The sequence below is a fragment of the Meriones unguiculatus genome, chromosome 5 (assembly GCF_030254825.1).
Source record: "Meriones unguiculatus strain TT.TT164.6M chromosome 5, Bangor_MerUng_6.1, whole genome shotgun sequence".
Classification (NCBI taxonomy): domain Eukaryota; kingdom Metazoa; phylum Chordata; class Mammalia; order Rodentia; family Muridae; genus Meriones; species Meriones unguiculatus.
In genome coordinates, this window is record NC_083353.1 from 16972729 (window position 1) to 16989448 (window position 16720).

General features: G+C 38.4%; 1 pseudogene; it reads left to right on the forward strand.

Annotated features, from left to right (window-relative positions):
- Positions 1-4425: 4425 nt before the first annotated feature.
- LOC110540290 (immunoglobulin kappa variable 4-1-like) lies at positions 4426-5121 on the forward strand (annotated as a pseudogene).
- Positions 5122-16720: the final 11599 nt, after the last annotated feature.

Here is a 16720-nt window from a genome sequence, read left to right on the forward strand (position 1 = left end):
AAAGACATGCATACAGCCAATATAGTCACAGAAATAAAAATGTTAAAAAGAAGACACTCACATCATCTCTATTTGTTTAAGACTATGCTTTCCACAGATGTTTCAGCTGAAGGTTTGCTAATAGGTTGATTTTTAGTGCATCTAGTAACAGATTTCAAAGAAAATTCAGTTCTGACAGGTTGCTTTGAGTTCTCTAACCACACCCTCTTCTACTGACTGAGAAAACCTGTACAGACTTTCCTGAGAGAAGCAGTACCTGTGGGCTCTAGGCACATAAAGCAGGACAGTTTTATTTCATGGCTGCCACTCTGTATGAGGACCTCCTTTCTCTTGAATTCAGTAGTAAACTTCTATATCCTTGGTACCATGCTGCTGATTTTAACTAAGAATAGTATGTCAATGTTTTATCTGAGTTATTGAAGATCTTTCCATGTCTACTACTGTTTGTCACATATATGGGATAGAAATAGCCACTCATCCAGAAAATAGAAGGTTCTATGTGCTGGAACAGAAAAGCAGAGTTCAGCCTTGTACTTTCTCAGGATAATTTGCATCTGAGGCTAATATTCCCTGGTCCTCCATCCACAGTGGTGTCCATTGAAGAGAGTGCTGCGTCTCAGAAGCTAAAAGCCATCAGCTTCAGAATTTCTGATTACAAGGGTGGAAGCAAAATAATCAGTGTTGAATTCAGCAAGCAGGGTTATAGTCCATTTTAAATCAAAGCCAACAGAATCTAATGCACCAGGACACACTGTAGAAACTTGGTAAGTGACAAAGGACTGTTGGGCTTTTTACAATATATATACTATAACATGAAATCTTTTTCTTTTTAAACCCCATGCTCTCCCCTTGAATTCTGTGGGAAGCCCATGGAGTTCGGATTTGTATGATCCCTGTCTCTGTTTGTCCAATCTAAAGGAACAGATGTTAATGTCATGAGAGCAAGGTCTGAGCTCAGTACTGCTGTCACAAGGAAAAGTGTAAAGTTTAGTTGAGATGAAAAGCATATGAAAACTTGCTAGACAGTGATAAGAGCAAAGTTCCTTTTCTGTCATAGTCTAGACCTTGAGATTAGGAACTTCCTGTATCTGCATAAATCTATGCAGATTTCTCTTATGATGTTGTGTTAGCGGTTTACAGAGAAGATCTGCATGTCTTTATCAGAAATTAGCTAATGTTGTAAATTAGAAAACCTGAAAAGCAGATGTATAAAATTATACATGTAGTTCAAAATAGAAGTCAGTGCATATTGGATAAATGATTATTTATTTTTCAATAATATTTGTGGCTTAATGGTGAAACACTAACATCAGGTAAATAATTTGCTTTTAAGTCTCAGCATCTGCTTTGATAGTCTGCAAGGCAGAGCCTTTCAGAGGCCTTCTGTGGGAGGCTCCTAACTTGTTTCCTGTTTTGTTCTTCTTCTGAAGTACATCCTCTTTGCCTTTGGCAATGGGGATTGAACATTTTAGCCAGAGTCCTCCCTCTAGATTAGTTTCTTTAGGTGTACAGATTGTAGTAGGTTTATCCTATATTATATGTCTATATGAGTCAGTATACACCATATGTGTCTTTCTGTTTCTGGGATTGCTCACTCAGGATGATCCTTTCCAGTTCCCACCATTTACCTGCAAATTTCATGACTTCCTTGTTTATCATTGCTGAGTAATATTCCATTGCGTAGATGTATGGACAAATTTTGGACAGAATGCAGGGAATCGTATGAAAGAAGTAGGAAATTTTAAGATCTGGAGAATTCGGGAGGTCCACAAGGAGAGCAACAGAACCGAAATATTTGAACACAGGGGTCTTCCCTGAAACAAATACTCCAACTAAGTACCATGCATGGAGATAACCTAGAACCCCTGCACAGATGTAGCACATGGCAGTTCAGTGTCCAAGTGGGTTACATAGTAATGGGAACAGGGACTGCTTCTGACATGAACTGATTGGCCTGCTCTTTGATCAACTCCCCCTGAGGGGAGAGCAGCCTTACCTGGCCACAGAGGAAGACAATGCAGCCACTTCTTTTATTTTTATTTTTTTATTTTTATTTTTTTATCAGTTACATTTTATTAACTCTGTATCCCAGCCGTGTCCCGATCCCTCATTCCCTCCCAGTCCCTCCCTCCCTCTCTCATCTCCACCGTGCCCCTTTCCAAGTCCACTGATGGGGGGACCTCCTCCCCATTCATCTGATCCTGTTTTATCAGGTATCTTCAGGACTGGCTGCAAAGCCCTCCTCTGTGGCCTAACAGGACTGCTCCTCCCTTCGGGGGTGGGGAGACCAAAGAGCCAGTCATTGAGTTCCTGTTAGAAATAGTCCCTGTTCCCCTCACTTTGGGAAACCAATTGGTTACTGAGCTACCACAGGCTACATCTGAGTGGAGGTTCTAGGTTATATCCATACATGGTCCTTGGTTGAATGTCAGTCTCAGAAAAGACCCTGTGCCCAGATATATTTGGCCCTTTTTGAGCTCCTATCATTTCCCCATCAGACTAACTGCCCTTCTTTCTTATGATTCCCTGTACTCTGCCAAAGGTTTGGTCATGAGTCTTTGCTTTGAAAACACTGCTAGTTAGAGTCTTTCAGATGCGCTCAGTAGACTCCTGTCATACGTTCAATGCACATCCCATCTGTCTTTCTAAACGAGGATTGATCATCTTACCCCATGTCCGCTCAATTGATTATCTTTTTTAGGTGTATAGATTTCATTATGTTTATCATATCTTATAGGTCTATATAAGTGAGTATATCCCATGTTTGTCTTTCTCCTTCTGGGATATTTCACTCAGAATGATCTTTTCTAGATCCCACCATTTGCCTGCAAATTTCATGATTTCCTCCTTTTTGATTGCTGAGTAGTATTCCATTGTATAAAAATACCACAATTTCTGTACCCATTCCACAGAGGAAGACAATGCAGCCACTTCTGATGAGACCTAACAGACTAAGATCAGAAGGAAGAAAAAGAATCCCTCCCCTACCAGTGGACTTGGGGAGGGGCATGCGTGGAGAAGTAGGAGGAAGAGAGGGCTTGGGAGGGGAGTAAGGTGGTAACTAGAGGGGGGATACAAAGTACATAAACTGTGATTAAAAATAAAATTAAATTAAAATTAAAAAAGTAATAATTTGCTTTTGGTAGATAAGGCCACGCGTTGTTTTATAACCAGCAGATTAATGATGCACATTTTTGAGAGATTGTATCTGTATGTTCTACAGTCTGGCCTCAAACTCATGAGTCTCCTGCTTTTGTCTCTCCAGGTCTGGGAGTATAGATGTGAATCACCACTCCTTGCCATGATAATTGATTTATTTATTTTTCTCTTTTTACTTTATACATAATTCTGGCTTTATAATTAATTTCTTATATATACTTTCTGATTTCAATAATGTGAAGTCCTAGCAGGTTCTGTGATTACTCTTATCTCTACAGGTTTTTCATACATAGACAAACTTTTGTTTTTCACATTTTGGGTAACAGCAATCACTGATGTAGTGTTCTATTGTTCTCTATAAAATCATTAAGTAGGCTAGGATGTCTGTGTCCCCTTCTGGAGAGACTTACCTGTTCACAATGTCAGAAGCCCATCTTAATCCAGTTTCAATACTGCTAATTTCTAAATTATACTAGCATTTCTATTTCTTGAATAAAAACTCATGGCAGTGTTGGTCTACAGAAAAGACTTCATGAAAAACATGTTTTTGCCTTCCATTTCTTCATAGTTAGACCCCTCTTTCAATTTCCTGAAGTTGTGGGGAGGCGACATGAATGTTTCTACTTGTTTTCCTTTGCTCTGAGATTAAAGTTGCTCTGATTTCAGTCTTAATTTAATGTTCACCTGGATTTCCACAGTGAATTTTGCGCTACGCTTTGCATCTTAGTCCCTTGTTTATCTCAGAAAATAGAGGCCAAATGTCTGTTCTCTATCTTCAGTACAAGAGTGGCTTTGGAGCTGAGTAATATTAAACACATTTAGCCTCAATTCTCTTTTTTCCTTTCATCTTTTCTTCCGTCTATGTTTTCTTTCTTTTATGGCATGTTAATAACTTTGTTTCTTTTGTTGTTGTTCTGATTTTTTGAACATATCTTATAATTTCCCTCAGTATGTCAATCTGAGATAGCTCTACTAAGGTTTCTACAGAAGTCATTTGATTTCGACAGGTCTAGGATTTTTAACCCAGATCTGCTGTTAGAGCACCTAGTACTTTTCTATTTGAGAGCTGTAAGACATTCTTATTCAGTGATTGCTTATGTTCTCTGTAATAGTATTTTTAACTATTGATTGACACCATCTACACTCACAGACACTGAGCAGGCATTTGCTTATGCATTTGCTGACTGCTTTGCATAAACCCCCTACAGCCCAACCCAATTGCTGAGAATTTATAAACCAGGCCTTTGCAGTGAACACTGAGCTGAATCAGACAGCAGGGGGAGCACGATGAACTCACAGACCCAGGTTCTCATATCCCTGCTGCTTTGGGTGTCAGGTGAGAAACTCAAAACATTACAATCTTTGCAGAGTCACTTCTTTGTAGACAAAAAACTGAGAGTCTGCCAGGCTCAATATTTCTTAGATAATAAAACTCTGACAAGATGATAGTACAAAGATGATAAATGACAAATTTCAACTGTTTTACAATCTGTGTTTGTGTCTATATTCGTATTTATTGTGTGTTCCTGATTGCAGGTACCTGTGCAGACATTGCGATGACTCAGTCTCCATCCTCCCTGGCTGTGTCAGCAGGAGAAAAGGTCTCCATCAGCTGCAAGTCCAGTCAGAGTCTTTATTACAGTGGCAACCAAAAGAATTTTTTCCTGGTACCAGCAGAAACCAGGGCAATCCCCTAAGCTGCTGATCTACTGGGCATCCACTTGGCACATTGGGGTCCCTGATTGCTTTACAGGAAGTGGATCTGGGACAGATTTCACTCTCAGCATCAGCAGTGTGCAGGCTGAAGACCTGGTACTTTATTACTGTCAGCAGGGTATTAGTGCTCCTCCCACAGTGCTTCAGCCTCCAACACAAACCTCCTTGAGAGTCTCACCAGCTGCCTGCACCACACACAGCCCTGGTCCTGCACACTTCCCCCTTCCTTATAGCAGGTGTGCCTGAAAACATGATGAAAAATTTTGCAGAGCCCCTTACTAAATTATGGGTTTAACGATTCTTATGTATTCTTTATGAAAATACTTTATATGAATATGCAAAAAGGACTCAGTTTTATGTTTGTATTCCTTCTGTAACACATTACTACACACTCTGCTGTTTGAATATAAGAGATTTTTTTTTATTTTTACAATATTGGAGTTCTGATATCCATCATAGTGATGGTGATGGAAAAAAATATTTCTATTTAGAGGCACTAAGAAAGAGTATGTTTCTTGTTTTTTCTAGATTATATAGTACTTTCCTTCCTTCCTTCCTGTCTTCCTTCCTTTCTTTCTTTGTGGTACCCACATCTGCTGCTTATTCATTTACTTTCCATAAAGCATTTTAATTTTTATTACATTTTAGTTAATTACCTATGTCTGCATGCATTTGAGTGTGTCTGTGTGTGCATATTTATAGGTACACATTGGACATGACATATTTGTGGAGGTCAGAGGAGAATTTAGATCTGAATCTTTTTCTGTTTTGTGTCTGGGGATCAAACTCAGCTTTGACATCAGGCTTGGCAAAAAGTGTCTTTGCATTTGAGTTATCTTACTGCCCCTTAAAGTCTTTTGTGGGTGTTAACTCATTGAACATAATTTCATGAAAGCCATGTCTTTCCAATAGATCATGTATTTTGACCATATGCACTAACCTTTTGCTTTCCCTTTCCTGCTGTTTATTCTTTCATGTCAGGAGGCACTCAAGGAAAGGGATTCAGGAGATCTCTGAGATTTCTATAAGGCAACATAGTTTTTATTTTCTTCCCAAGGTCTACAATAGAGTGAAATCTGAGGCAGGGATTGTGCCTCTAGAACTTCTTCCTCTAACTGACACCCAGTTTTTCTGTGCTGCTTTTACTCTATTTCTCAAAACTCTGGCATGGTATGAAAGAGGTTTCACTGCTGTCATCCCTTGGGTATTTACCTCTCCTGGTTAAGGAGATCTCCTACAGGATCTTTATGAAAATTTACTGCTCTTCAGATGAATTAATGATTTCATAGAGTCTGATGATAATTTTATACATTTCCTGTTTTGATTTAAACAAATGTCAGAAATTAAGAAGTTAGATAATTGATAGAAATTTATAGCTAAAATTAAAACCCCTGTGAGCCTCCAGATGCCAAGTACATACATCTCACTGGAGAGAGGGTAGGCTTGACACAGATTTATTGTCCCAAAATAAATATTCCTTTTGGTCAGTGGGTCTCAATATGCATTAGGGCATCTAGAAATTATTGTTTTAAACCTTAGATGAGCTTGTGAATCCAGAGATATTTAAAGAATCTCTTAATGCATAGAAATGCAAACAATTGTCTGGCCATATAGCCTATGGCATGGACTTTATTTATACATGACATGAATTATTATTGTTCTGTACCTACCATGAACTTTTTGGAATGCAATATGTTTAAAATGCCAGGCAATCCATTATCCTGCTAATTGCTGTGAGGCAATTATTCTTCTGAGGTAAGGACTGTATGTTAAAAGGGTATAAATACATATAAATTCATATAATACACCTTAAAGCCCAATGGAATTAGATTAATCAATAATTTGTAAATATGTAAGTATGTATATATGTATGTGTGTTGGGCTTTGTAAGCAGGAATCCTTATGGCCTTCTCCCAGGGGAACTGAGAACCAGGACATCTCTGAGGCCACCTCCAGAATTGGCAGGGACTTTTGAATACCTACTGACCACCTGCAACCTGGTAGTTCTTTGTATGAGCTAGATCACCATATAAGAGGACTTGCCTCTCCTCTCTTGCTTTCTCTCTCTCTCTTTCCTGCCTTTCCCAGAGACAGTCGTTGAGACCCTGACCATCTTCCCCTCCTAAAAGCTCCCATGAGGAACCTGTTGGTGGTGTGATTTATGAACTCGGTGAAGAACTTCACTGCACTATCCTAACCATGTATTCACATGTAACTGTGTCCATCTGTTTTTTTTGTTTGTTTGTTTGTTTTTTGGTTTTTGTTTTTTTTTTGTATATATGTTACATGAATGCATGACAATTTGTATGTAATGAGCTCCTCTTCTGTTTTGTCTACTAATGTGTGTATCAATACGTACAGGACTATATGTGTGAACGCTGGGCTGATACAATGGACATGTCCACAACAGCTGATCAGGAATGAGATTTCCCAGAGAACAGCCTGTATTTGCTGCAGTTTCTATAGAGGAGATGCTAGTTAAGGTCAATGCTATCGTGATAGGTTTAATGAAACTCAAGCCTCTGCCAGCTGGTAACCATTTGCCCCTTGCTTTCCAAACACTGACAATTGAGCTTTGATTGAGCCAGCTTCCTAGGGAGGACTTTATGGCAGAGAATCCACTGTGTTGAGCTATGTCTCAAAGATAGGATATGCCCTTCCAGACCCAGTAAATAGTTATAACTGCCCAGAATCCCTTCTCAGTTCCTGCAATCAAGTTCCTGGCTTCCAGCATGTTGCTTTGCAGGCTAGCTTCAATGAAAGAAGTGGGCTGAGATTCCTTTTTTACAGTTCTACTTGTTTCTCCTAGGTGGAACAGTTAGTTCCAACAGGCTTTAGCTTGGCCGTGGCCTTCTTTCTAAGCAGTAAATGCTTCATGGCCAGGCTCTAGCATTTGGAAGTAAGTAACCAGAGTGGACAAGCCAGGAGCCCTTTGTCAGTAAAATTAGGACAGCCTGGTGTTAAAAAATAGAAGCCCTGATTTCTTGACTCTGCTGGTCTCCTTGGAGCGTTCCTGCACCCTCCAAGTCTTTCTATATCCTTCTTCATCTATAAGATTCCCTGCACTCTGCCCAAAGTCTGGCTATGATTCTCAGCATCTGCTTTGATTCCATGATCAGTAGAGTCTTTCCAAGGCCCTGTGTGGAAAGTTCCTGCTCCCTGTCTTCTTCCACCTCTGAAGTCTATCCTGTTTGCCCTTCGGAATGAGGATTGAGTATTTTTCTTAGGATCCTCCTTGTTGATTAACTTCTTATATTCATAACAGTCATACAGATCCAGTATTCATTTTATACCTATCCAACTCTGAGTTCCTCTTTAATTAAACTATCAAATGGGCCTGAAGAAACAGATATTCCACAAGGACCATGCATGGAGAGGATCTAGACACCCTCCTCAGATGTAGCCTAAATGCCTCTCAGTTTCCAAGTGGGTTCCTAGTAAAAAAAAGAGTGGCTGTCTCTGACATGAACTCAGTGGCTGACTCTTTCGATCACCACCCCTGTTGTGCAGCCTTGCCAGGCCACAGAGGAAGAGGATACAGCCAGTCCTCATGAGACCTCATGATTGGCTAGGGTCATATAGAAGAGGAGGAGGACCTCTCTATCAGTGGACTAGGGTAGGGGCATGAGAGAGAAGAGGCCTGGAGGAAATGGAAGCAGGAGAGGGATGAGGCTACAGTGGGGAAACAAAGCAAATAAATTCTTATAAAAAATAAAAGTGAAAAAAAATTCAAGGAATAAAAAATTGTTAAAAAACAACAACAAAAAAAAAATAGAAGGCCTTTGCCACATAGTGGCTCCTGCCGCTTAAGAGCCAAAATTCAAAAAGTCCAGTTGGGAAGGCATCAGGCCTTATTTCTGGAGGTTCAGGGTTCAAATCCAAGGCTCCTCTCCTTTTCAGGTTTTGTGACAAGTGGCTCCAAGTAGAAAGGCTGCCAGCCTTAAAGATTACGAGTTTAAGTAGAATCAGAGAAAGGTCAGACTGTCCATATTTTGATGAAGAACTTATTTAACATCAAATTTGGAGGTATGGCAGGAAACAGGTGTGTTACAGACTACATTAAATTGCTGGAGATCTCCAGATATCTTAAAACTAGTGGTTCTCTGAGTGGTTGTGGTCAGGGAACCCTTGAGAGTAGGTCACTAAATTTAGAAAAATGACAAATTAACCAAAAATGGTACTTAAACCAATAGATATAAATCATACTACAAAACACAAGCTCATAAAAAGTCAAGTCACTAATAATGATGCCAAAGGATCATAATTCCCTCAAGAATTCAACTCAAAAGTACTGACATAGGTAAAATTTGGGGTGAAAATGTACTCATAAAATGTACTCATAAAGTGACAAATTACAGAAAAAGACACACAAAAATCATTCAATCAAAGGTAGGTGGAAGGCTAATGATAAATAGGCAAAAATAAGCAAGATGTAAAAAGTATAGAATAATATATTTCAGATACTGATTGTAAGGAGCTATTAAATAAGTTAGCTATGTCCAGAAAATTTGTATTTTAAGTTGAGGGTGTAATAAGGACATTACAAAATAATCACAAACTTAGGAAATGTCCATGACCTTGATGACAGCATTACAGAAGATACTCTAAAAATACTATACATATAGAAAAAAAGAAAGTGTGTCTCAACTGTGAGAGCACAGAAAAATGTTGATGTCATGACCAGAATACATTGATAATAGGTAACAGGAAAAGACATATCAGTATCTTGTCCAACCTCAGAAGACATAAAACTCAAATATAGTTGAGGAGTAGGGAGAAAGAAAAAAAAATAAACAAATAACAATTTAGTCCACCAAGACCCCCCAAATTATAGAAATTAAAAAAAAACTTCTTAATAACTTTATGTTAGCCCAACTCAGAAATAAAGATGCACATATTGTTAACTAGGCTAAAAAATTGTACCCAATTGTCTCTTTTCTCAAGAAACACATGAACTGATAATGACATACACATGCCTAGAGTCAAAAGACGAAAGTAAATCTACCAAGAGAATGGGGACCAAAGCAAGCTGGCAGAGCTCTTCTGATATCTGCTACTGGAGAATATAAGCCAATGATGAATGAAACTGATAAAGAAAACAATACATGAAATGAGTCAACAAAAGTACAAATGCATACACCCCACACTTTTGGGTGCAAATTTTATAAAAAATAAACCAATATAAAAAAGTCATAGAAGATCAGATATGTCCTGATATAGTAAGATGGTATGGCTAGATCCTTTTCTCTGGCTCACATAGGCCTTAGTCAAGGTATTTTCAAGGCTGCATTCTCATCTGCCTACTCAAGAAAATTTTCTTGCATGACTACTGAGGATGTTGGTACAATCATTTTTCTCTTTCTTTTCATTTTGCAATAGGGTCTCCCTTGAAACTTAGTCAAAAGGTTGTGACTCTGTGAAAGCCCTGACTCAACCACTCAACTTGTCATGAGTAGAAGCCTGATCCTTCCTGTCCAAAGGTTTTCACAGTTGCTATTGGAGCATGCATTAAGAAAATCATCAAGGATGTCCATGATTTCAAGACTACTGCTAATCAGCCTGGACCACGATAAGTGGGCTGAACCATATCCCTAAACACAGAAAAATAAGTTCTGATTAAAATGTACAACCACTTTGAGAAATCAATCTGGTGCTTTCTCAGACAATTGGGAATAGTGGTTCCTCAAGATCCAGCTATACCACTCCTAATCATATATCCAAAATATGCACAAGTATACAGTTTGCTCAACCATATTTGTAGCATATTTATTTATTTATTAACCATATTTATTCGTAAGAGCAAGAATCTGAAAACAACCCAGATGTCCCTCAACAGAGGAATGGATACAGAAATTGTGGTACGTTTAAACAGTGGAATACTACTCAGCAATTCAAAACAAGGACATCATGAAATTTGCAGGCAAATGGTAGGAACTAGAAAAGATCACCCTGAGTGAGGTGTTGGTATAAATTTCTTTTGGAATGTATGCAATTTACCCTTTTTCATTCAAATGCTGATTTCTCTAACCCACTCTCTGGTTTCAAACAGAACATTGCATTGTGATGTTTATTCTAAGCATCACCTGTCTCAAGTTTGTGTAAACATGCAACATCTGTTCACTGTATTTTCAAATAAATGACCAGCCAATGCTTTGCAATGGAGACAATAGGGTATGACATCCTGGTCCTGATGAGAGGAGAAGAAAGAGAGAGGAAGAGAAGGAAGCTAGGAGTGGGAACAGTGGGAGAGGAGAGATTGAAGGAGACTTAAACTATGACTAAAAGCAAGTATAATGGGTGAAATCTGAATGGTAGAAAATTATGCCGGAGGTTTAATATGGAGTAACTATTACCCAGTATTGTGTTCTAGATTAAATAAATAAATTCTAGTCTCTGTGTGTTGATTTAGGTATACAGCAGGTGTAGAAATAACTTCTGCAGGGGAATCCAAGATATCAGAGCCAGGAGTACACTGTGTCTGAGGAGCAGGACACCAATGTCATTACAGTGACCAAGTCTGAACTCTGAGCCCTAAAACACCAGCAGCTATGTTTCCCAAGGGAGAGGAAATAACACAATGTGGGAATCATTCGGGTCCACTCTCATGTCAGATATCCAGAACCCAGAAGAGTTCCTGGGTATCACAGGAACTTGGTTGCCAGACCAGAACCATATGCCTGAGTGTCCTGATCACCTTCCCAGGCTGAACTGTGGGCACCAAAACTCCAGAGACTGGGAGTTCCAGACTCTAGCCTCTGAATGAGAGTGCTGATCACCCATCACAGATTACTGCTTGAGTACTAGGGCACAGAGCTCTAACCTAGACCTACAGAAGCCTGGGATCCCTGAGATCAACCCCCAGATACTGCTCCAAGGGGCAACCAGTTATCCCTAACTAAACTGACCAAAATTCAGGGCACCCAGGTTACAGCAGCAGCTCACTAAATTTACAGATACAATGGAAGAAATCGATATGTCCATCAAAGAAAATAAGTCTAAAAAATTCCTGACACAAACCATCCAAGAAATTCAAGAAAACATAAAAGACAAAACCGAAGACTAATAGAAATAGAGGAAAAAGAAGATTCCCTCCTCCAAGGCCCAGAAAATATTTTCAACAAATCATGGAAGAAAATTTCCCCAACTTAAAGTAAATGCCTATAAGAATACAAGAGGACTACAGAACACCTAATAAATTAGACCAAAAAAGAAAATCCTCCTGCCACATAATAATAATCAAAACAATAAGTATACAGAACAAAGAAAAAATACTAAAAGTTATAATCGAAAAAGGCCAAGTAACATATAATGGCAAACCAATCAGAATCACACCTGACTTCTCAACAGAGTCTATGAAAGCCAGAAGGGCCTAGATGGATATCATGCAGGTCCTAAGAGAACAGAGATGTCAGCCCAGGCTACTATATCTAACAAAACTCTCAGTCCACAAAGAGGGAGAAAAAAAGGTATTCAATGACAAAAACAAATTTCAACAATACCTACATACAAATTCACCATTACAGAAGACAGTAGAAGAAAAATACAAACTAAGAAAACTAACTACTTTCAAGAAAACAAAGGAAATAATTAACCTCACTACAGCAAAACAAAAAGTAACCAAGCACACAAACTTGCTACCACAGCCAACATCAAAATCTGACAGTGACAGGTCATTAATCTCTCTCAACAGAGAGAGAACTGGACTCAATTCTCCAATAAAAAGACAGAGACTAACAGAATGAATGCATAAACAAGACCCAAAAATGTGTTGCATACAAGAAATACACCTAAGTCACAAAGATAAACATTACCTGATTGTAAATGGCTGGAATACGGTTTTCCAAAAAAAAATGTACCCAAGAAATAAGCAGGATTAGTCGTTCTAATATCTAATAAAATAGACTTTCAAACAAAATTAATCAAAGGAGATGGAGAAGAACACCTCATACTCATCAAGGGAAAATTCCACCAGGAAGACATCACAATCCTGAACATCTATACCCCAAATAAAAGGGCACCCACATTTATAAAAGAAACATTAATAAAAATGAAACCTCACATAGATCTCAAAACATTAATACTGGGAACTTCAACACCCCACTCTCAACAAAATACAGGTCAACAAAACAGAAACTGAACAAAGAAACAATGACTCTAAAGAGGTCATGAATCAAATAAAACCTAACAGACATCTACAAAATGTTTTACCAAAACACAAAAGAGTTTACCTTCTTCTCAGCACCTCATGGAACCTCTCCAAAATAGACTATATGGTTAGTCACAAAGAGAGCCTCAACAAATACAAAAAGATTGAAATAATCCCCTGTATCCTCTCTGATCAACATGGATTAAAGCTGGATCTCACCAACAACAGAAATAGCAAAAAGCTTACACACACATGGAAACTGAACAACTTGTACTAAATGACAGCTGGGTCAAGGAAGGAATAAAGAAAGAAATTAAAGTCTTCCTAGAATTCAATGAAAATGAAGGCACAACATACCCAAATTTGTAGACAGAGTGAAAGCAGTAAGAAAAAAGTTCATAGCACTAAGTGCCTTCAAGAAGAAATTCGAGACAGCTCATTCAAGCACCTTAATGGCTGACATAAAAGCCCTGGGGGGGGAAAAAGAATCAGACACACCACAAAGAAGTAGAAGGCTGGAAATAATCAAACTCAATGCTGAAATCAATCAATTAGAAACAAATAAAACAATTCAAAATATCAATGAAACCAAGAGCTGGTTCTTTGAAAAAATTAACAAGATAGACAAACGCTTAGCCAAACTAACTAAAAGGCAGAAAGACACCATCCAAATAAACAAAATCAGAAATGAAAAGGGAGACATAACAACAAACACTGAGGAAATCCAATCACTAGGACTTACTTCAAAAGTCTATATGCCACAAAATTTGAAAATCTAAATGAAATGGACAATTTTCTTGATCAATTCCACTTACCAAAGCTGAATCAAGACCAGGTAAATCAATTAAATAGTCCTATATCCCTTAAGGAAATAGAACCAGTCATCAAAAGTCTCCAATCCAAAAAAAGTCCAGAACTACATGGTTTCAGCTCAGAATTCTACCAGACCTTCAATGAACAGCTTTAACTCTAGTTCTCTGCAAACTATTCCATAAAATAGAAACAGAAGGAACACTATCAAACTCATTCTATGAAGCCACATTCACCTGTATACCGAAACCTCATAAAGACCCAACAAAGAAAGAGAATTTGAGGCTAATCTCCCTTATGCACATTGATGCAAAAATACTCAACAAAATACTTGCAAACTGAATACAAGAATGCATCAAAGATATCATCCACTCTGACAAAGTATTCTTCATCGCAGGTATGCAGGGGGGGTTCAATATACGGAAATCCATCAATGTGGTCCACCATATTAACCAACGGAAAAAAAAACATAATAATATCCTTAGATGCCTAAAAAGCATTTGACAAAATCCAACATCCATTCATGTTTAAAGTATTGGAGATATCAGGGACAAAGGCACGTACCTAAACATAGTAAAGGCAATATACAGCAAGCCTATAGACAACATCAAACTAAATGGAGAGAAACTTAAATCAATCCCACTGAAATCAGGGAAAAGGCAAGGTTGCCCACTCTCTCCGTATCTCTTCAACATAGTTCAACATAGTCCTTGCTAGAGCAATAAGACAATTGAAGGGGATATAAATCAGAAAGGAAGAAGTCAAAATATCACTATTTGCAGATGATATGATAGTATACCAGTGTGACAGCAAAAATTCTACCAGGGAACCCCTACAGCAAAGTGGCTAGATAAAAAATTAACTCAAAAATATCATTAACCATTTGTATACAAAAGACAAAAGGACTGAGAAAGAAATTAGGAAAGCAACACCCTTCACAATAGCCACAAAGGACATAAAGTATCTTGCTGTGACCATAACCAAGAAAGTCAAAGACTTGAATGAAAAAAAAAATCCAGTCTGTGAAGAAAGAATTAGAAGAAGATACCAGAAAATGTAAAGATCTCCCATGCTCATGGCTTGGCAGCATTAATATTGTTAAATGGCCATCTTACCAAAATCAATCTACAGATTCAACGCAATTCCCATCAAAATACCAACATAATTCTTTACATATGTTGAAAGAAAAATTCTCAACTTCATATGGAATAACAAGAAACCCAGAATTGTTAAAACAATCCTCTAAAACCAAAGATCTTCTGCAGGTATCTCCATCCCTGATTTTAAGCTAAACTATAGAGCAACAGTAATAAAAACTGCATGGTTCTGGCATAGAAACAGAATGGTGGTTCAATGGAATCAAATAGAAAACCCAGAAATAAAACCACACAATAATGGACACCTGATCTTTGACAAAGATGCCAAAATCATACAATGGAAAAATAGCATCTTCAACAAATGGTGCCGTTATAACTGGATGTTTACATGTAGAAAAATGTTGATCCAGAATCAAGAAGATCCAGCTATACCACTCCTAGTCATATATCCAAAAGATGCTCAAGTACACAACAAGGATATTTGCTAAACCATGTTTGTAGCAGCTTTAAGTGTAATAGCCAGAACCTGGAAACATCTCCTCAAATGACAGAAATTCCGGTAAGTCTACACAATGGAATATTACTCAGCAATAAATACCAAGGAGAACATGAAATTTGCAGGTAAATGGGGGGAACTGGAAAAGATCATTCTGAGTGAGGTGTCACAGAAGCAGAAAGACACACAGGGTATATACTCACTCATAAGCAGATATTAGACATATAATATCTAATATCTAATCATATAATAGGATAAACATACTAAAATCTGTACACGTAAGAAACTAATCAAGGAGGACTCTGGCTAAGTTGCTCAATCCCCACTCAGAAAGGCAAAGAGGATGGACATCTGAGGAGGGACAAAACAGGGAATAAGAGGAGAAACTGCCAGAGAGGGCCTCTGAGAAGCTTTACCCTGCAGGACATCAAAGCAGATGCTGAGACTTATGGCCAACTATTGGGCAGAGTGCAGGGAATCTTATGAAAGAAGTTGGAAATAGTAAGACCTGGAGATGTCAGGAGCTACACAAGGAAAGCATCAGATCCAAATAAACTATGCACAGGTGTCTTTTCTGATATTGATACTCTGACCAAGGAACATTCATGGAGAAAACCTAGAACCCCTGCACAGATGTAGCACATGGCAGTTCAGTGTCCAAGTGGGTTCCATAGTAATGGGAACAAGGACTGTCTTTGACATAAACTGATTGGCATGCTCTTTTTGTCACCTTCACCTATCGGGGGAGCAGCCTTACCAGGACACAGAGGAAGACAATGTAGCCAATCCTGATGAGACCTGATAGACTAAGATCAGAAGGAAGGGGAAGAGGACCTCACATAACAGTGGACTCGGGGAGGGGCATGCGTGGAGAAGGGGGAGAGAGGCTTGGATTGGGAGGGGAGAAGGTAGGGAGCTACAGGGGGGATGCCATGGTGAATAAATTGTAACTAATAAAATAAAAATTAATATAAAATATAAATAGTAAATATTAATAACCCCAGCACATTAACATCAGATAAATAATTTGCATTGGTTGATAATGCCAGGAGCTGCCTTATGATCAGGTGATTAATGATACATATTTTTGAGATATTGTCTCTATGTATAGATTAGATTGGCCCAGAAGTTGTTATGTTCTCCAGGATGTCCTCAAACTCATGAGTCTCCTGCTTTTGTGTCCCCAGTTCTGGGAGTACAGATGCGAACCTCCACTCCTTGCCATGATATTTCATTTATTTATTTTTCTATTACACTTTACACATGATTCTGGCTTTACAATTTACTTTTTATATA